We start from the raw sequence: 22,178 nt of genomic DNA, 5'->3' as shown, positions 1-22,178 counted from the left end.
TGGACTGTGTAGAATATTTTATGGACAGGCCATGAACAGGCTCCTGAAATTTATATCTTAGTAGTACAGTCTCTGGAACACATATTTTTCAAGCAGCCAAGTTATGCGCCTTTCATATACAAATGGGAGAGTGTGAACCTATTGGCTCGTGGAGCCTTGTGGAGGTGATCCTGGAAAACTATGCGGAATTGCAGCATCACCCAAGCAGCCAGGCTACCGATGAAATGGAAACACACTGATAGCGATGGGGTGTTTATTAGATCTTGACAAATCTGTGTGAACGAGGAAAACATGACACAAGCTACTCTGAGAAAAGGCATTTCTCTTAAAAACATCCTGTATACTCCTCATACAATATACCAGCTATGTGCCGAAATATGCAGGAAGGATCATTTTGTAATTACAGAAGAATCTCTTTTTATGTTTACGTTTAATTGTGAGTCACTGTAAATGTGTGCTAAGAGAGTTTGCCTTTTCTGATATCTTATGTATGTTTTACACTCAAAGAGAAACCAAAGCACACATTTAGAGATATGAACAATGGCACTGATGTGACCTCTTACTTGGCATTGAGGAATGCAGCATACATATTTCACATTGTAATTCATGTTTTCTAACAGCTGAAACATATTTTAGTTGTGAGCAAATATACATAAATGGACAAGACAGCATAGCTAATCCTGAATCAAGCCACCTGCTTGAGTTGGGCTGATTTATCCACTGCAGTGTCCAGGAGGGTGGTCTCCGCTCCTCGACACTACTCCGGAGGGGCTTCCAGCTACATGAAGGAAAGGATAAAATGCCTCTAGCAAGCTACCACCTGTGAGGTACTGGCCGCTCCAACTCATCCTCATGGGGGAAAATGTACATTTGTGAACTCGGGCTGAGGGACCATTATCAAATCTTTTGTTACAACGTTTTCTTTTCTTTCTTTTTATCCTGCTTTCTTTCTTTTTTTTTTTTTTACTCCCCAAGAAACTGTTAAGAGCCTTCTTTTGGCAACCCTATTTGAGACATTTTTCCCCTGACTGAAGAGAAAAAAGAGAGAGAGGGGGGGGGGGGGGGAAGAGGAATGTGGACTAGCATGTCTTATAATGTTGTGCTCTGGAATGGTGTTTACGGGAGCCGTCAGGCTGAAAGATGGCAGTTTTGAGGAAAAAATGCCTTTTGTTTAGGTTCTCACTGATGTTATCAGGACCCCTCCTGCCCCGCCACCTACAGCGTGCAGAGATGAGGGGATGGCATTGGATTTAGCTGTCTCTCTGCCACTGACAGATCTCTCTCTCTCTCCCTCTCTCTCTCCTTCTCTTTCGTTCTCTACAGAGTTTAAAAGTACTGTGATATGTGGCCCAGAGTTCTCCGCTAACACCGTGCTGGCGTCCAAGTTCTCATTACTCAAAATAGACAGTGCTGAGAAAAATGCTGGTTTTACACACAGCAGCCCGCGCCTCTGTCTGTAGAGAGATAGAGAAAAGGAGAGAGAGAGAGGGAAGAGAAAAACAAGACAAGCTATGTTTTCGTAAAACTTGATTTCATTTTTTGCTATTCCAGGTAGTGAGGAGTACTGAGGGGGGCTTTAAACCCTTCAGAGAGCAGCTGATTATTTTGTTATCAGTAAAATACTCTGAGGTTGTGAAATGTTAACACTGTTGAAATAATGAAATAATTGAATACGTCGTAAACAAGGCACTTAGCCTGAGACCCCATGACATGTAGGGAGTTCGTAATGACAGTGGCCAAACGTCTTCCAAACAAGCGCGGTGAAGTCCAGACATCCTCAAATTAAAGAACAGAGCAAATTTAGCATAGGCCTCCCTCCCGCCAGCTTTTTCTCCTTTGACTTAACCTTTGATCAGTGGAGGATGTCCTTGGACAGGACCCAGGAGCTCCACAAACGCAACATCAAATCCCTCTCCAGTGCCCTCCTTTTGAGGACAGCCCCTATGAACTCACCGCCGGAGACCCACCGCCTTTCAGACGGCCAGGAGTCGCTTTGTGACTCCTGAAAGGGCACGGAGACAAAAAAAGAAAACCACTAGGTCCTCTCTTCTCTCTCTCTCTCTCTCTCCCTCCTTTACCCTCATTGACTCAGGGTTCATGAAGATTGGCTTTGTACTTCAGAGGGAGTGGGAACGTGGACATTTCGGTCACTTTGGGGCCCCGCACAGCCAAATGACCCCCTTACCTGCTGGGAAGCTGTTTTTGGTAATTGGCTTACTTGTAGAAGTCAACACAGAAGTGGAGTTGGAGGCCGAGGAGCTCGGCGGCTGCTGTCACTGTCAGGCAAACAGTGGAGCAGCGGAGCCTCTCCCAGCAGACGCATGTCAGGGGAGACAAACCAGAGCGTTCCCTGCCAGTGCAACCCTCAGCAACCACGTACTTAATAAAAAAGCCATGTCAACAGAATTTCTCTGGTGGCCCATCGTTTGAAACATAGAACAACCTTTGTCTCCTTAAAATATAAACTACACTTTTCTTCTGGTCTGCAAAGGAAAACATGCACAACCAAAATAATGGCTGACCTCTAATATAATCATGACTGTCACAGTGGTGTTGTTCTTGCTGCGTCCCACCAGACACCCACAGGCTTTCGTCTCCCTGTTAAAAGGAGACCGCGCTGCACTCCCCCTCCCGCCCTCGAAAACCTACAGTGAGCGTTTTGTGAATCTCACCACTTTTTACGACTGTCCTTGTGCATACAGCTGAGTCTTGTTTTCGCAGGCTTATAAATATGCTTACATGCCATCCCCGAAGGCTTGGGCTTCACACAAGATGTTTGGATTATTTGGATGGGGGTGCATGCCGTATAGGCAGCCATTGCAGCTATTATTCCCTGTTTAGCCCAGGGTTCCTTAAGGTGACCACAGCTACCACACACCTCCGCGTGGGAAAACCAAACAGAATTCACAGGATGACATTTTCCAGAAGCCTTCATCTGTTTCAGTCGCAGTGACAGTGAAGAGAGGGAAACCTGTTAAGTGGCAAGTTGTCTGTGTTGATGAATTAATGTAATGCAAACATTTTTTGAACTGACCCATTTTGTCCAGACTTTGCACCTAATGAGGCTAATAGATTTAATAGTTTTCTTGTGTCTTATGAGGGCAGTCCAGCTCAGCTGCGGTCACTTATCAGTGTCTCTCTGACATGGATGGACTGCAGATTAATGCTTTTGCTGCCAAAGTGCAAAAAAACGTTGTCTTTCACTGGTTGAAGACCTAGATTATAGCCTAGCGCCGCAAAAAGTTCAAATGACACAAGCGGCTGTTGCTGTGCAGGTCTATGGAGTCGCGCAGCAGAGCAGTGAAGCGTTTCCTTGCTTCAGATGGCCAGCACTGCAAGGGTTAACCCCTGTGGAGTTGAACAATGTTCAGAATATCAATGGGCCTATTGGACCCACACCCTTACAGATGCAAAGAATTCTCAATAGCTTGTAGCTCAGCACATGTTACCACCAGCTTAGACATAATTGGGACAGTTCCAATCTGTAGGTCAAACGCTTCAAAACCCTTAAAAGACAGGTGTATGTGTACACAGGAGAGCAGGAGCAGTAACAGAAACAGAGTCCTTTGGCAAAGTTCCCATGTTTTCTTCTTTATATCCAGGCTGATGAAAATGGCCAAAAGACCTTTTCAGTTCAGATTGATTTATTTGACCGCACTGTTTGTGAGTAAGATTAGGTGTGCGATATATTCGGCGGCCTTACACCTTACTCTGTGTGTTTGTATGTGGTTTTGGAACAGAAGTTGGGGGGTGGCTGATGGGAGTGGTGTGTGTGTGTGTCTGTGCGTGTGTGTGTCTGCGCGTGTGTCTGTGTGTGTGTGTGTGTGTGTGTGTGTGTGTGTGTGTGTGTGTGGAGGGGGTTTGGTGTGTATGTGTGTGTGTGTGTGTGTTGGGGGGGTGCGGCTGGGGTGGGGCGGGGGAGGTGGACTCTTCCAATCCTGCTTTGAGCTTTCATGCGTATCTCTTAACAGCCTTGGCAGAACCTGCTGCCCCCTTCGCCCCCTCCATCCCTCTCCAGTACCGTCCCCCCTCCCTGACGGAGAGGGCCTGCAGAGGGCCGCCCGGGGCCCAAAAGACCACCCCCCCACCTTCCCCCACCGCCCCCTCACACACACACACACACACAGAAGCAGCTGCCAGGTGACTCACCTCATTAGTTGCGGCCCTTTGGCCCATTCTCTGGGCTCCTCATTGTCTTGAGATATGAGATGAGGCTTTGTTGGGCTGTGCTTCGGCCTCTTTTCCTCCCCTGGGCAGGGCCCGTAATTAGTGCGCTGCGCTAGGCGTATTTTCTCACAGAGCCCCGACACAATTAATCAGCACTTTCCCACCAATGGCAAAAGCCTCTTGACTCTTTCAAGGCCAAAGTGGATTTATTTGGCTCCCAAAAGAGGGGTGATTTCTGGGATGTTTTTTTTTTTTTTTTTGTCAGTCCGGAGTCAGTTGAGCCTATTTTGTGGCCAGCCGCACAGAACAACATCAAAATATTAGTTGATCTCAATCTAAACTAAAAATATCAACAAGTACCAATTACTGGTCTTCCCTCAACTTTACAGTTGAATTTATACATCACTTTTAATGTTGTGTCACTCAACTAATCAGAATCACACCTTAGCCAATTTCCAACACATTAGTTTGAAAATAGGGTATTGTGTTGGACCATCTGATTATTTGTTTTTAGTGACTTTCCAAATAGTATCAACTGTTGTTGTCTGTTGTTGTTTATGTCCATGGAGGAAGCCTGTAGCGGTCCTGGGCGGTCCAGCTAAGGTCCCCTGTCTGTCCCCCTCTCGGACCCTCAATTAGCATTTTGGCTTATTCATCTGTGAGAACCAGTCAGACAACGGCAGCCAACCAGGAAGCCCACAGACAGACAACAAGGAAGATGGCTCCTTTGTGGTTATTTTTATATTGGTGTCCAATAACAAAAACAAGTCTTCTCCCACTGAGCATGAGGTATACAGTATATCTCAAGGTGCAGAGGTCCATATGTGATGCTGCTAAGAATTGTCAAAAAGGGATATTGTGATGGTGTAGTAGTGATGATTCATTGAACGTTTTTACCAAAAGGACACATTTGCAATACATCATACTTTACAGAATGTTATAATGTCAGAGATTATACATCTATCTGTAACCGGCAGTAAACATAACTATGTTGATATCAACAAAGCAAACATAAACAAAAACAAAAAAATTTTGACCTACATTTTCTCCTACCTTAATAAAGTCAAGTATTTCGAGTCATTATTATTAAAACCAGCCAAAGTAAATCACATATGGTGAGAAACTGATGTGGTGTAATTCTGAATAAGTGAGATAAATGAAATCAAGTCAATGTGGTCTTGCTAATTTGTTCTCTGTCACCTGTAAGAAAGGCGCATGGCGGCTGCTGAGCTCCCTGAGCCTCAAGGGCTGTGCACAACAAGCTCTTTGTAGCGAAGCCGCTACTGGACTAATAGGCAATGGAGCTTCTCTTCTTTCTTTTTCAGCTTTCTGGAAGACACCTCCCAGGGCCAAGACTGAGGAAGGATGAAAAAGACAGTGACAAAAGGTTAGAGAGGGAGAGAGAGAGAGAGAGAGAGAGAGAGAGAGAGGAACAGCGAGATTAAACAGAAGCAAGAGAAAGGGATGAAGAAAAAAAGAACAACAAAAGCAGACCTTTCACCTGAGGTCGAAAGACTGCTCCACGATTGCTGATACGACATATGTTTTCATGAGCCAAGACAAGCATTCTGTCATTGTGGCTGCTCTCCAAAACTAATGATGTCAAGTGATTCCCTAACAAAATCCTCTTTTTAAAAGAATGAAAGGAGTGGGGGGAGGGGGGGGGGGGGGGGGGGGGGGGGTTGCGGCGCAGCCGGGCGGGGGGGGGTTGGGGGGGTCGGGTGATGAGAATGGGATGGGGCGGTGGGTGGGCGGATGGCAAAAGGAAGCACAAACACTGCGGTCCCAAGCCAAACGAAAAAACGAACTTGATGTGCCCCCGAAGACCCTACTAGATGTTTGCCGTCTGCCAAGTCCTACCCCTCGCCACTATCATATCAGTGGACAGAGAGAAAAGGGCTCACTTCTTATTTACGCGGCCCCTTATTGCCCGAATATTGCCTTTAATTGCTGTCCCGGATTTCCCGCCTCCATGAGGGGGGGTCAGAGAGGATTAATCAAAGTAATGGAGCATAATGGTGTCTCAGAATGCCCCCCCCTCCCCTCAAACCACCACCCAGCAGCAGCACCACCACCACCACCACCACCCAAGTCCTAGGTCAGGGGTGGGACAATGTGGGCGCTCAGCTACTTAGCTTCTTCTGCAACTTTGTGACAAAATCTGTTTGCCCAACACCAATTAGGATGGCTCTCCGTGCGCTCCGCTGAATGGGGTTGATGGAGGAGGTCGACCAGCGAGTTGACAGCTCCCCTGAGCAGGAACAAGCCGCCCTGTGTCCTCGCCCCGATAATTGGTGTCCCTTGCAATGTGCCGTTTCCCAGGGCCTGCGCTTTGTGTCCCCGTGGCAGGCCTAAATGAGAGGAATCAGGGCTTTAATGGGATTCCTGTGGGTTTTAAACAAACAGAGCGCAACCCCCTACTGCTGTGCATGGTGCTGGGACCAGCGGGGTGCCTGGAGCCGGGGCTGCGAGTCTGAGCGCACGGACACCGCGCTGGGTGGACAGGAGCACGGAGGCCAAGCGTAACGTGATGTAGTGACCGTGCTGTCTCTGGACACTTAGGAGCACTCGCTGCTCCCACTGGAAACACCGTCCGTTGAGAGTGATTCAGGGATGGTGGAGAGAGCCAGCAACAGTTGCAGATGGTCAGTTGTTCCTGTTGGGACACTGGTGGAAATGGCCCTATGCAACTCTACAACGTGTTTTATAAGGAGATTTAGCTTCGCTGTCACTTAGGAAGTGTTGACCCAAAGTCCAACTCATTTTTATTACAGAGCAGATGTTAAAGTCAATTCAGTTTAATTTCATTCATTCAAGTGTCATTAACAACAGACTACACAACTCTGCTTAAGTCCACTTAAAGTCTACAACTCAGCTGAAAAATGTGTTTCAACTTCCACGTCTTTAGACAACTAAAGCAACTAATGAAGTAATGAGCCTTTCCTGTGAAGAGCCGGCCGACACGCACATGGCCATCTCAATGCAAGGCAGATGTGTCTCTCTTGCACAGCGAGCAAAACCACTCACCGCTGGCCTCCTCAGACAACAGGGGCCATTTCACTAGCAATTAAGAGAAATACAATTCATTAAACACTCACAGCCTTAAGTATACTCTCTCTCTCTCTCTCTCTCTCTCTCTCTCACACACACACACACACACACACACAGAGGGCTGTGTGGCCCCTCTGCTCCTTTGATAAGGCTTTGAGGAGGAGACAAAAGGGTGTTATTAACGTGCTGTTGATGGTGTGCCTCTAATGTGTTTGCCTTGAGTGGAGTGAGCAGGATTAGCCCTTTTGTGCTGCCCTCTCTGGATCACACACTACTGGACTTTCAAAGCACACTCGCCCTCCGCGCTTAAACACACACTCACACACTCTCTCACTCAGACAGCCACTCGAGCACACACACTCAGTACACAGACACGCACCCCCCTACCCCCCCCCCCCCCCCACACACACACACACACACTCACACACTTGAGGAGCTCTTTTTCAACACTCTGTCACTTGCTCCCACTGATGGCCACTGTGATGTGTGTGTCGTCCTGTGCACCCAACACACAAACACACACACATTCACATACACACACTCACACACTCACACACTCACACACTCACACACACACACCCATGGCATGTTTGAACAAAACCCCAGGGGTCAAGGTGAGGAATCACCCAAATCAAATACAGCTCGGCCAGGGTGCACTCGGACCACTGACCCGTGGCTGACAGAGCAGCGCCCATAATGGCCCCCAGAGAGCTCCCGGCGGCTGGGCTGCAGCACTCTGGAGTGGGAGGTGAGGAGGTGCCTGCTCTCTCTGAGTACGTCTCAAATGGCTGCCCTGCCTGATCAGCTGATTACTATGGGAGATACAGCCATTTCAGCACCAATTTTTGCAACCAACTGTAGACAAAAAAGTTGTAATGATCCAAAAACACACACACACACACACGCATGTGCATGCAAACACAAGCACACACACACACACACACAGACACAGACACACACACACACACACACACACACACACACACACTCACTCATATCACACACATGACCTTTCCAACACTGCCCACGTGTGTTTACAGTAAACAGAACCATGGCCTCTCTTTTTCAGTCGGGCGCCTGTGCAGGACCCCTCTGTCGGGCCCTGTGGGCATTCTGGACTTGCTCAGGGGGAATCCATCCCGCAGAAACCAGGGGCTCGAGTTCCCCTCTAATGAAATGGATCAACATGAACAAATCACAACACAACAGGGAGGCGGTGGGCAGGGAGCCATGGGCAGGGGACAGCACCTGAGAGCCGACACATTGCACAACGGCCTTTTGTAGACACGGTAGCTTTGGCACGGGAGAGGGGAAAAATGCAGCTCTGTCATGACAGGCTTTCTGCCCTCTTGTGTCTGTTGAACCCAGAGATATCACCGAGACGGGCTGTGCCACGCTACAGTAGTGCTGCTCACACAGACGTGATCTCATCTGACTCTCTCAGCAGTCCTGCAGACTGAAACATAGATTTAGGACTGTTTAATCAACATAGCATAATTAGCAATGCAATGTGTTAAGGTATGTAAGCTACTGTATCATTAAATATGCCAGTGGCAGATGCGAGTTGTGTAGTTTGCACTAGTTAGTGAGCTGAGCAGTTGTCCTGTGGTGGTGTGTGAAGCATGGAGGCCCTTGATGATTTGAGGAGATTAATCATTCCCTTCCCCAGATGGGTCACTTCCTCTCCTTCCACCAAGCCTGTTATCAGCTCCCCTCCAGGAATGTGCTGTTTCCAATTTAGCCAGCATGAGCACACCCCACCGGCCTCACTCCCCACCTCAATCACCAGCACGTTTAGAGCACTGTTCAGGACGTGAACCACCCCCCACCTACACACACACACACACACACACACACACACACACACACACACACACACACACCTTTAGCCCTATTTAGAGTAACATCCCAGGGCATGACCCCCCCCCCCCCCCCCACACACACACACACACTCCTTTACCCCCATTCTAGAGTACCCTACCCTGGGCATGAACCCCCACACACACACACCTTTCTGTATCTAGAGAGCCCTACCCCAGGCATGAACCCCACACACACATTTACCTGTATCTAGAGTACCCTACCCCAGGCATGAACCCCCCCTCCCCCCCCCCACACACACACCCACACACCTTTACCTGTATCATGAAACCCACACACACACACCTTTACCTGTATCTAGAGTACCCTAGCCCGGGCATGAACCCCACACACACACACCTTTACCTGTATCTAGAGTACCCTACCCCGGGCATGAACCCCACACACACACCTTTACCTGTATCTAGAGTACCCTAGCCCGGGCGTGACCCATTTCCCATTTAGCGGCTTGTTGTGTGCCCAGTCTCATGTGGCTAATCCACACCATTTAGCGTCCCTGCCAGACAACAGCCCCCTCCACGCCACGGCCGGGAACGCAACCCAAGCTCCAGGCAACGACACGATCCGTCAGGTTTAGCCTAAACCAACAGCCCCAGGACAACTCGCACGGCGGGCCGGATTAGCAGCCGAGAGAGAGTGATTAGCCCAACAACAGCGACTGTCAGGTGAGTCTTTGTACAGGTAAGAGAAGAGAAAGAGAGAGAGAGAGAGAGAGAGAGAGATGCTGTGCTAAGAGAGGCACAAGGAGAGAGTTTGAGTGGCAGTGTAGGCTGCGGGGCGGGAAATTCCCGCTGTACGCACAAGCTGATGGCAAGAGCACACAGCACACGGCCAAGGAGCCCTGCTCTCTCCCTCTGTCTCTCCGCCTTTATTCATCTCTTCTTCTCTCTCTCCCTCTGTCTCTCAGCCTTTATTAATTTATTCTCTCTCTCTCTCTCTCTCTGTATTTGTGCAAGACACAGAATCTGATTGCATCTTCAAGTTTGAATGTGAAAGGTACTCATTGAGGTGTACTATCATGCAGTGGTGTCTCGGGAGCTTGAGTTAAAGTGGCCTGTGCAGTGCGTCATGCTCCCTGATGCCTCTGAAACGCGCATCAGTCCATACAAGCTGACGTACAGTACGTAGCACTTATGACCAGGAGCCAGGCTGATCGTTTGAATAACATAAACTGCAGCTTCACATCCATTCAAAAGAGCTGAAGAGCTTCCTTCCCCGCCACTGCTCCACAATGGCCAGTGTAAATAGAGATCAAATGAGAAAGCTGTGACACTCTTGAATAGCTGCTGAGAGATGCTATCTCAACAACTGATATTCAAAACCTCACAGTCGACAATAAAGGGCCCTATGTCAGAGGAGAGTGTCTCCTTTTTGTTTTAAAGGCATATAAGGTTACAGCCTGTACACCGGGAGCAGACTCGCGCCTGTTGACAGAGAGGGGGGGTGGGGGGGTGTCAGAGTGAGAGAAGAGAGAGAATGAGAGAAAGAAGGAGTTCAAGGTTGTAATCAGAGTGAGGCTGTGTGTGTTGATGCAGGTCATTTTGGACACGGTCTCCTCCTCATGGGTTCACTCAAGCTACAGGTAGACAGGAACTGAGAAAAGCTCCTGGAGAGACAGAGAACAAATCCTGTGATTGCAGGAGATTTGGGGAAGAAGGGCTTCCTCTGAGCCATTGAGAAATTCTGTTTTCTTTTCTCTCTCTTTCTGTCCTGCTCTGTGGAGTGGAAGGTGTGTGGGTGAGATGAGCTGCGCTTGTGTCGCTCATCTCTCCTTCATGTGGCTCATGTGAGTGGAGTTGGGCTCCTCTGGCCTCTGGGCACATGGAGATAGCATTCAAAAGCACTTCACACACATCAGGGCTTAATCTCGGCCATCAAGGCCAATTGTGATTGAATCATAGTGCTTCTCCATGAAAATCGAGACAACTCACCGACAATCACACCAGCCACCAGGATATCCAGACAACTCACAGACAATCACACCAGCCACCAGGACATCACTTTTTCTTACTCCAGACGTTTTCCAAAGAGACTCAGCTAGGCAAAGAGCTTCAGTATGTGTCTGTGTCTGTGTGTTTGTGTACGCACACATCTGTGTGTGTGTGTGTGTGTGTGTGTGTGTGTGTGTGTGTGTGTGTCTGTGCGTGTGTGTGTGTGGGGGGAAATCCCTTATGATGCCCTTGTATTCTTGCACAAATCATACCAAGGCATGACGGAGCATGGTGCTTGGAGGCAGAACAGTCGGGTTCTTGGAGAATTCAGCTGTTCGAACAATAAACAATTTAATTCCAATCTCTATCGGTCCATCACTGTGGCTGCTCGACATGTGCCAAAAACCATCAAGGTGGTTTTGTTCTAAAGCATGGCGTGTGCTTATGTTTACAAACTGTTTTTTTTTTAAAGCCTTATTTCATTTCCTGTTGTGGTGTTTCACCAGAGATAGTTATAATCATTCAAATTGTTTTTTTTTTGTGGTTAAAAAATAAATCACAATGAATTTACAGGTGCTATGACTCTCCCAAGGTTGGTTTGAACTAACAAATCGAAAGATAATCCATCCTTGTCCAAAAATATGAGAATGTCAACAATTACATTGCAATAAATTCCCCTCATGTTGTAAATCAGGGAATGGTATTGTCAAGGTTATTGCATGACATGAGAGAGAAAGACAGTGTGAAAGCTCACTCTGCACATAGGTGTCAGTGCAGACACCAGACATTCCTGCTGCCCCAGCCTGTTCCCAGAACTGTGTCCCTAATTTCACAACCTGATTCATAATGAAAATCTCTGAGGCATTTCAAGTTATGGCATAAGTGAGACATCTCAGGTGTGCGACCACTGAACAGGTGCATGGCGGAATTACTGTCCCGAACCCTCTTGGCCGCCTGACATATCACATCTGGAGTCGGCACGGATCAATGCTGGCTCCTGCTCCAATGCGCCACCTGCTCATCACATTGATACGACGTGACAGAAAACAGCAACAGGAGAGAGACTTGTTTACTTGTATTTAGCATTTCTGCATACCAAACAGCCTTGTTGATGCGCATGGTATTTCAGCATACGAGGAGATCAGGTGAGGCTTTACTTTTGCAAGGGCTTTTGAGTTAGAAATGTAGAACATTTTGTCTCTGTTTTTGAGGTCTGTTTCCATGGACACAATCAGCCATGAATGATACAGTGATTAAGTCAGTGAGTTTTGGATCAAGTTACTTTCATTCAGTGTATACTGTACATGCACCTGGTTTAATTAGCGCAACGTATTTTGTTTTGTTTGTTTTGTTCTGTTAAAGCCACTTTTAATCTAACTTTGGAGTGGGTATATATAATTTTGGGCTTCACTGTGTGTATATGTATGCATGTACTGTATGTGTGTGTCTGCATGTACAGCATGTATGTATGTATCTATGTTTATTATTGGGCTTTTTCTCAGGCCAATATCATGAGGGCTCCAGCCACTATCATGTATGCCGTATCCCTCGGCCCATAAGCACAGTGCCACCAGCGCACACCAAGCTCCCCACAACCTGCTCCCCACCAGGTCACCTGCACACCTGGCTTTGACTTGGAGCTCTCCCTATGAAGATGCTGCTCTGACTCCAGATGGTCTGATGGATGCCCAGTCACACTGGAATAGTTAAAAATGGTTTCAGCATATTGCCATTATATCATTTATAATTATTTATCAAATAACACTGTGGCAAATGAGTATTTTGTGTAATATGGGCACAAGAGGTGTAAGACTCTTGAAGTGTTCATTCCATGACACCCTGTGACTAATCCATAATCAAAGGCACAGAATTGAGATAAAAGAGAGGTGGGTGGAGGGGAGGCTGTGGGGTACGAGAAAAGGCAGGAATACGCGTGTGAGGGGACCAGGAATCCAGCTCAGATCTGCCATTCAAAACAGCACCTGGAAGGGGCTTTCCAGCGAAGGCGCTTCAGTCATCAATCAGGGCCAAAAGGAGCGTCCAAAACCTGCCTGTCAGATTTTAGTGGTTTGCTCTGTCGGTGCACAAAAAGAAAGAAAGGAAAAAAGTTCCCCCTCACTCTCCGGAGCTGGGATTTCACAATGCAGCCACCGCAGCTCGCCGGGTAGGTGTTGCTTTATGGTGTATTATCATGGAAAATACGCCTAATGATTAATGATGACACTTCTGAAGCTTTTTGTGCACAGGACTGCACAGCAGCCTCTCCTTGGCTTAAAGGTATAGCAAGCACTCTGCGTTACACTGTACTCTGAACAAGAGCACTACCCGCACAGCTAACATGAAAAGACTGTTTAAAATAAATAAATTAGAAGGGGAAAATGTGCACTGTGTGTTAAGGTGAGAGAGATATATGGCAGGAGATTTATTTCCCCCTAACGTGGAGACAGGATGATTAAACGACTTTGTGATACCCATTTGCACTATGACTGATGTGCTTTTAATAACATTAACATGGATGGCGCTGAAAACGGACATGTTAAAGAGAAAACCTGGCAGAGACGTATCTTTCCTTGTCAGAAAACTGCATAAAAGAAGAACCGAAATCAATTTTCTGTGATTCCTTGGCGCTGTAGTTGGACTCTAACCATAACAATATTAAACAGTATCATGTAACTGGGTTAGAAAGGCATTGTGGATGTATCTCCCTTAAATTAGTGAGACAAGCCGTCTAACAGCATGGCTTTTGTATGCCTCGCATTGGGGGATAAGCCGTCTCATTTGTAATATAGACATAACGTGACACATTTACTGGGCTGGTTCTTTTCCCACGATCGGCTCGGTTTAATAAAGGCCGGACCGCATTCATGTGCACTTCATCAACAGAGAAAAAAACACATTCTCACCATATCACTCTATCGCACTCAGCTGCAGTCCGCCTGGGCTAGCCATCGGATCCGGCCTGGACCTGGCCCTCATTGGGGCCACTTCCGCCGCAGCCTAAACAGCTCTGAGGGAGAGAAAAAAAAGACATGCCGGATGACCCAATGTCTCTGTTCCTGTTTCGGAGCTCCATCAGCTTTTTATTGGCCAACAGACGAAACGAATGAAGCGTTCAAAGAGGGAGAGGCATGGAGAGTCATAAAAGTGTGAAAGGCTTTTCGTCAGCGTCTGTGTGCTCCAATGCGCAATAACTAACTTTCTCTGTCGCATCAGCCACATTTGAAGTCAAACTATTTCCGAATTATTTCCATCCATTTTGCCTTGCTGTGGACAAAATTTATGACCTCGTAGAGTATGTGAAAACATTCTTGAGATTATGATCTAACAAAGCTTTGTTCTAGGATTGAGATGACCTTATCACACCCTAAGAAAATGCCATCGGATAATTATTCATTTTTCTGAGGGTATGAAAATGTAAGAAAATGTCATGATCTCAAATTGCATTCATCCTCCTGTGCTGTATGTGATTTGCATATTTCTTTAGCCATTTTATTTTATGTTTGCAATAATCAGGTAATAGAGAAAACATGTGAAAGGTAACCATCTGAGAAGGGTTGTTCAAACCCCATGTCATAAGACAAATAACCTAGCTGACATATGCGTAATTATACCTTTAACCTTCAGAACATAAGCACAATTTGTTTCGACTGTCAGTGCACAGTCATAGTCAAGTGTCACGTCATCATTTTTTTATGAATGTCATGTCAGCTCTCAAAGTGTTTGATGCTATTCCAGCTAATTAGCATGAGAGAAGGGTGTTGTCACCGTCATGGCACTATCAGCTTATGTTGTGATGCTGATGTCAGAGTGACGTCTGCCATTACACTGTTATGATACGATGTGATAAGAGTCACATGTGCTCTTAGGGTGTGGCATGTGTGGCTCTGCTGAGGGGCGGTTGAGAGCTGGAAGACAGCACGCTCTACCCTGTCCAGGCCTGCTGATTAAGCTATAGAATTGACCTCTCGGGAGCCACTGAGTACAACCCCTGCTCCAGAGAGGCCACTAGCCAAGTCATGGGAGCCAGCAATTTCATGCGAATTTGTTCTAGATTACCAAAGCATATTATTCTGATAGGCCTTAAAATAATGCACACTTGTTGTGAATGACCTGTCAATTAGAGGGAGCAGCAGTACTGAGCGCGCTCAGTGCACAGCTGAAGAGGTGGCCCCTCTCCTCCAGCGGCACCGTAGGAACTAATAAGCTGTGGACTATTGCCAGTTAGGGCTTATAGGGAGACTGATGTAATGTTTATACAATATAGGAATATTTCACTTTGCTGTCAGAGTGCTAACTCACCTGTGTTTATTCAATCCCCAAAGAATCCCTCGCAGGGCGAAGCGAGGTGGAGACAATGATCCGCCTGTGACGCCGGGAGATCTACAGCGTGCGAAGGGCCCCGGCGAAACATGTCTGGTCTCTAGCCACCGCGGCTGCGCTTGGCTGCCGTTCAAGAGCGGAGAGTGGAGGAACCTCGTTGGCCAGATCGGATGCTCAAAATGAGCTCGGTTTTTCTTTCTTTCTTTCTTTTTTTTCATTTCACTTATTTCTTTTCTCTTTTTCATTTCTTTTTTAACGCTCAATGTGTGGGCACCCTAAATTGAGCAGAGGTGTTCCCTCCGCCATAATAAAATTCCTGGCGGCCCCGTAAGAAGGAGCAGCTGTGTTGGGTCAGCGTACTGTATGTGTCTGCTGTAGAATCTCTGATGCTGTGGGTGAGCGCAAACACTCGGCCTGTGAGAGTATGTCAGGGAGCTGTGGACCTGCTCTATTTCTGGAGCCCTGGTGATCTCTCTCCCTCGTCCACTGTGAGAGCAGAGTAAACAAGAGTGGCCATGCTGTGGTCCCTCACACAATGACATAGGCAGAGGGGACAACATTAGCAGTTGGAATTCCTGGAGCTCAACACGTGGACTGATTGGACAACAACACAGATGTGAAAGGTTGAAAAGTGAACACACACACACACACGCACTGGTAGGATATGCCTTACCTGTGTTGCAAGCCCTTTCGGTGAAACACATCAGCTGCATATATGTGTGTACAAGGGGTATCCCTGATACAGTGTGTGTTCAGCATCCTGTGGAAGTTTCTGGAAGGAATGCATATTTGAAAAGGTGGCTCTCAGGTCAGAGCCCAGGTAGCGAGTGTGGGCCAGATCTGTGCCGGGTTGGGGCCAGACTCAAGCCAGAGTTCACCGTTGTTAGGGATGGTTTGCGTTGCTTAGTCACGTTGTCATGGAGCCCCTCACGGGATGCCATGCGTTGCCAAGCGTGGAGCCTGATGCTTTATGTAACGCTGCAGCGTCCCAGCTCAGCGCACTCACTCACTCACTCACTCACTCTGCGCCGCTCTGCTCCGAATCAAACCTGCCTTTGTTTAAAGCAAACGCCCTCCGAGCCGTGACGTGGCAATACCTTAGACACTATTGCAGATGCAGTCGGGCTGCCGTCAGGTGAACTCTGGAAAAAAAAAAGAGAAAAGAACCAAATGTTTTGACAGATTCCAAGGTTACTGAAATATTTTGATGAAAGTTGCAGGAAAATATTTTGATAAGGCACGCTGGCAGTCGAAATTAATGGCACATTGTCGGGCTGATCCACGGCGCTGTGAGGTGCAATCTGGGAGAGTGAAAAAAGATAGGGCTTAGCGCTGGCAACATCGCCCGCTTCTACAAACCAAGCTCAACACTCTGAACGTGCACTGACTGCCTGGGTCTCACTGGCAGAACCCACTATGACAGTGGAGATGAAATGTGATTAATACGTCTCAACATAAGGGGCTGCTTGTACCGAGCAGTTGAAGTGGAGCCGTCCTGATGCTGCTAAATAAACATATTGACAGAAATAATCCCGTTGCCAAATAAACCTACAAGATGCCGGCTTGTAAAGTCATGTCTTTTTTGATGCTGGAGCTGGCAGATTCACAGCGCCAGGATCTAAAACACGGGAGGAATGTGGAAATGATCACAATGGTATCCCAGACGCACTCTAAACACTTGGATCACACTTTTACAAAAAGAGAAGAGAGAGAAGAAAGTCGGCTGAGATGATGACAAAGCCAGGGGTGAATGAGGATGAGCCTCGAGGTCACGGAGTTCAGCGTACTGTCAGCGCTGTGTTAGGGGCACAGATCTGCCTGATTAAGCCCAGCTAGACTGGACATGAGCATGGCACAGTCTACGTACACATCGCGCACACACAGCTCATGGACGCCAGTCTTTTGTAATAGGAGACATACTCTTCTCTGGCCTTCACATGAACCAATGGAGCCCATTTGATTGTCAGGCATAGTCACCGTAAAGTAACATCCTGAAGAGATATCTCAGGCACATTATTGGCAACTTAGCAAAAACCTTCAGTTACATGAGAACTGTGACTGTATTTACTTTGGTAGCCTGTAATTCAATGCTGTGTGATTGGCTGTGCGAAAGAAAATTAAACTAAAGGTCTGTCTTGTTGGGTTTCTGAAATGTGAATGAACGTGTTACTGAGAGAGGGGGTGAGGGGAGGGAGATAGAGAGGAACAGAGAGAGAGAGAGAGTATAAGGGGAGGAGGGGAGAGTCTCCAAAAAGTCGTTTTTTTGTCTATTAGCATACATTTGAAAGTGCCTCTTTGATCAGCAGGCATACAGACAAAAGAATGAAAAGAATGCTAAGAAACCAAATGAAACAAAACAAAACCAAAACATGACACCCCGGTGTAGCTTACCGGGACCGTGGCACACCATTATCACTATTTTTGCTCATGACTACATTGTGTGAGTAATATGTGTAAACGTTCCTACATTTTGTCTGCGTCTAGTAGAGGTGGTGCAGTGTGGTGTGGAGGGCGCTTGTGAGGGGATTGCGCTGCATAGCTCCCTGTTCCTCGCCGACACACAGTAGCTTTTGTGTGCACTGGCCTGGATCACTGAGCAAGCAATGAGAGGAGAAAGAAAGAAAGAAAGAAAGAAAGTTTATTCTTCTCCCCCTTTTTTCACGTACGTTTTCCTTTTCAGTTTGTGTGGCATTTTCTCATCTCTCGCTCCCGCTCTCTCTCTCCCTCGACCAATCTCCCTCTCTCTCTCTCTCTGTCTACCATTCTCAATCTAACACACTGAATCACATTGAAGTTTACTTACATCATGTAAATCAACATTCACACACACACTCACACACATACACACATGCGTGTGTGTGTGTGTGTGTGTGTGTGTGTGTGTATGTGTGTATAGACATACTGTATATATATATATATATTAGCATGTTTGCAGAACTAGCGTTTGAAGCATAAGCATCATTTCCAGAACTCTCAGATCTGGGTGGTGAGGCTTACTGTGTTCTGTCATGACATCAAGTGTTTTCAAGTGTGACATAGATGTTTACAGTCTGCCCATATGGTATTGTACTATCTAATTAGCCCTGGTGGCTAGTGCGCTGTGTGTTGCTGTTGAGGCGAGGAGCCTGTGCAGGTTTGTTGGCGTCCATTCCCAGGCCTGCAGCGCGCTGAGGAGTGACTGCATGTGTTGGATTCCCAGAGTCATTCCCCGAGTGTCTTATCTGAGAAGGGTGGACACACTGTAATCCTGTTTGTCATGGATTAACAGATGGCTTTGGAGAGAGGTTTGTGTGTGTGTGTGTGTGTGTGTGTGTGTATATGTGTGTGTGTGTGTGTGTGCGTGCGCGTGTGCGACTCGAGCTTGTCTCAGTGAGTTTGGGAAAAATCTCTCAGCGCGTGTTTTCGTTCGGGCGGCCGGTCAGACATGGACCTCGTCGGCTCGGGCAGCGGCTCCCGCCCAGCGGGTCCTGATTAGGAGTGAATGTGGAGCAGGGGCTGCGTCGCGCCGGACCGCGCTGGACGGTGCAGGCACTGCGGGGAACGCCCGTTTTGTTTTCGCCTGACGCCATTCAGAGGCCTCCCTGCTGACCGGGACCATCAGCTGGCCTCACTCACACTGATGGCACCCACTGAGCTGCACCCTCCACCGCCGCTGCTGTGGACACACACACACACACACGCACACACACACACACACACACACACACACACACACACACACACACACACACACACATCTACAGACACATGTAAACACTCGCACACTCACATGTGCACACAAACACTCACACAGAGATTCACTCAAGTATATAATACACACACACACACAAAAACACATACACACACTCACACCCACCCACACACACACACACACTCACACAGATATTCACTCATGTACAGTACATACTACACGCGCGCGCTCACGTTGTGGGTCGCCCCGCGAGCCGCAGCACAAGTGTGTGTGTGTGTAATATCACTGTCAGAGTGGGAGCCCGCGCGCGCGCACACACACACCTCTCTCACGCTATCTGGGCCCCGCGGGAGCACTTCACGTCTCGGCCGCCGCGATCACGACACAACACACGCCTCCTCCCCTGTGATGTCACACATGAAAAGCCAGGGGTGAGCTGGGGCTCTCTCTGAGGGTGGGGGTGGGGTGGTGGTGGTGGGGGTGGGGGTGGTGTTGGGGTGATCCCACACAACACGTAGCAGGGCTGGAAGCAGGAGGAGGCCTCGCTTTTGTTTAGCGTTGCTTAAACAAAAACGTGACGGCATGCGATGGTTGGGCTGGCGGAGGGGGCCGTCCGCCTTCACGCCTCTTGGACGACCTCTTTGTGATGCAGCGCTCAAAGGAAGCGTTGCTGTTCATCAAAGGCCTGCTGCACCTTATGCCCCGACCACTCTCATGTGCTCATGGGCTCATGTGCTCACTCCGGCCAGGGAGGAGGAGGGAGAGAGGGGGTCAGCGTGCTACTGCAGGACTGCTTGACCCCTCTGCTCTGGAGAGGGATGTGGCCCATGACCTCTGGAGTCTGGGCCGGTCAGGGCCTTGTGCGTGTCCGCATGAGAGCGTTAGAGAGTGGACGTGCTGCTATCAGGGGCCGGGCCCTCATATCAGCAGCTATCTGCTCAACACTCCTCTCCGTCTTCAGCCCTCTCTGCTTTCTCTCTCGCTTTTCTACACTCCCTCCATCTCTCCCTTCCTCTGCACTCTCTCCATTTCTCTCTCTCCCTTCCTCTGCACTCTCTTCATCTCTCTCTGCACTTTCTCTACACTCTCTCCATCTTGCTCTCTCTCTCTTCCTCTACACTCTCTCCATCTTGCTCTCTCTCTGCACTCTCTCCATCTTGCCCTCTCTCTCTCTCCCTTTCTCTGCACTCTCTTTATGTTGCCCTCTCTCTCCCTTTCTCTGCACTCTCTTTATGTTGCCCTCTCTCTCCCTTTCTCTGCACTCTCTCTATGTTGCCCTCTCTCTCCCTTTCTCTGCACTCTCTTCTTCTTGCACTCTTTCTCTGCACTCCCCCCCCCCCCCCTTTATCCTCACTCTCTCTCGTCTCGTAATGCGCTGTTACAAGTCGTGATTGATTGTAGGGAAATAGCGGTAATGTGGGCAGGCTGGAATGCCATTACCGCGGCGTTCACACACCCCTACAAGATTCCAGCGCGCCGGTGAGCCCAAGCGTCAGAGACAGGCCCCGAAAACGCCTGGAATTTACATTAATTCATGCTTAAAAGCACAGGGAGGAGAGCATTGCTCACTGTTTACAGAAAGGCGTCCCACGAATCAATCGCCTCTCTCTTTCTTCTCTCTCTCTCCTTACCTCTCCCCTATCTCTTCTCTTTCTTTTTACCTCTCCCCTTATGTCCTCTCTCTCTCTCTCCTTACCTCTCCCTCTTTCTCTTCTCTTTCTCTCCTTACCTTTCCCCTTATGTCCTCTTTCCCTCTCTCTCTCTCTCTCTCTATCTATCTATTTATCGCTCTCCTTACCTCTCCCCCCACCTCCTCCCTCTTTCTCTGCTACTCCAGTTCTGGAGGTCCATTTAGGAGGCCAAAGCAAACGCTGGCTCTTCATAAACAGGCTTTTAGGGCCTGCTGGCCTGGCCTCTCCTTCTCATAAACTTGATGAGGCTTCACGAGCCACTGGGTGCCATTAGAGAGGAGAGGTTAAGTGCTGCACTGCTCTACGCTGCTCTCACCTGTGCTGAGCCCCTGTGATGGACAGCTCTCTGACCCTCCCACACACAGAGCACCAGCAAAGCCATTTCAGAATGCACCCCCTCCTTCTCCACTTGTTTAGCATCTTCTTCCTCTCTAGAGGAACAAAAACATTCTCATTCTTCTTCTTCTTCGGCCCCGTTTACACATACATGGGTATTTTTAGAAACGGAGACTTTTCACTTTGTTTATGCCTTTTGTTTACACACAAACACCGATTTCACCTCTGAACAGGATTCTTTCTAAAAATTCTTTAGGAAAACTCTTGTTTCACCTTTGAATGTCAACTTCTTGTTCCTCTTCTTCTTCACCTTCTTCTTGCTCTTCTTCAACTTCTTCTTCTTTGTTTTCATCTAAACTTCATAACTCGCGTCACTCTTTCTGTCACATTTTCAGATACATTTTCAGATTAGATGGATTTGATTCAGCACCTCCACATTTTCCCGATTAAAATACAATTACACGAGTAGTTACACGACCAAGTATGGTGAGACAAAATAAAACGTGGCGCTTTTCTAAGTGGGTAAAACGGATAACTATAATGTGTGGCGGAATAACACTGAGCACTTCGACTTGACACAGTGACAGTAATATCATCACTCCAAAGTGAAACTGAAAATGCAAGAGTGATGATATTACTGCGCCAAGTCGAAGTGCTCCCAAGTGCTATTCGGCCACACATTATATTAACCTTCTTACCCGTTTAGAAAAGTGCCACGTTTCCTTTTGTCTCACCAACTACTTGTGTAAAATAGGGAAAACGTGGAGGTGTTTGGTCGCCTCTAACTTCATCTCTGTTTGGACCATAATGAATGAACTGGGCTAGCTAAGTGTTCATCAAAGTAGCTGCGCGCCAGAGCCATTGAGTGCACGCATTGAAACATGAGAGGTATGTATGAACTCGTCTTAGTTAAGGGAATAACGTAGTTTAATATGAATATGAATTGTGCTTCAGACATTTTTAGGAATAGTACAAACAGTAGAAATACTATACTGATACTAATATTTCTGAGAGCAATGGTAGAAATAGAAGAAATAATATACTATAGTGTGAGAAATAGTAAGCCTGTGTCTTCAGACTGAGTTGAAGTCCTTTCTATGGACAGCACCT

The sequence above is a fragment of the Sardina pilchardus genome, chromosome 11 (assembly GCF_963854185.1).
Source record: "Sardina pilchardus chromosome 11, fSarPil1.1, whole genome shotgun sequence".
In the NCBI taxonomy this organism is placed as follows: Eukaryota; Metazoa; Chordata; class Actinopteri; order Clupeiformes; family Clupeidae; genus Sardina; species Sardina pilchardus.
Note: the sequence above shows the minus strand (reverse complement) of the source record.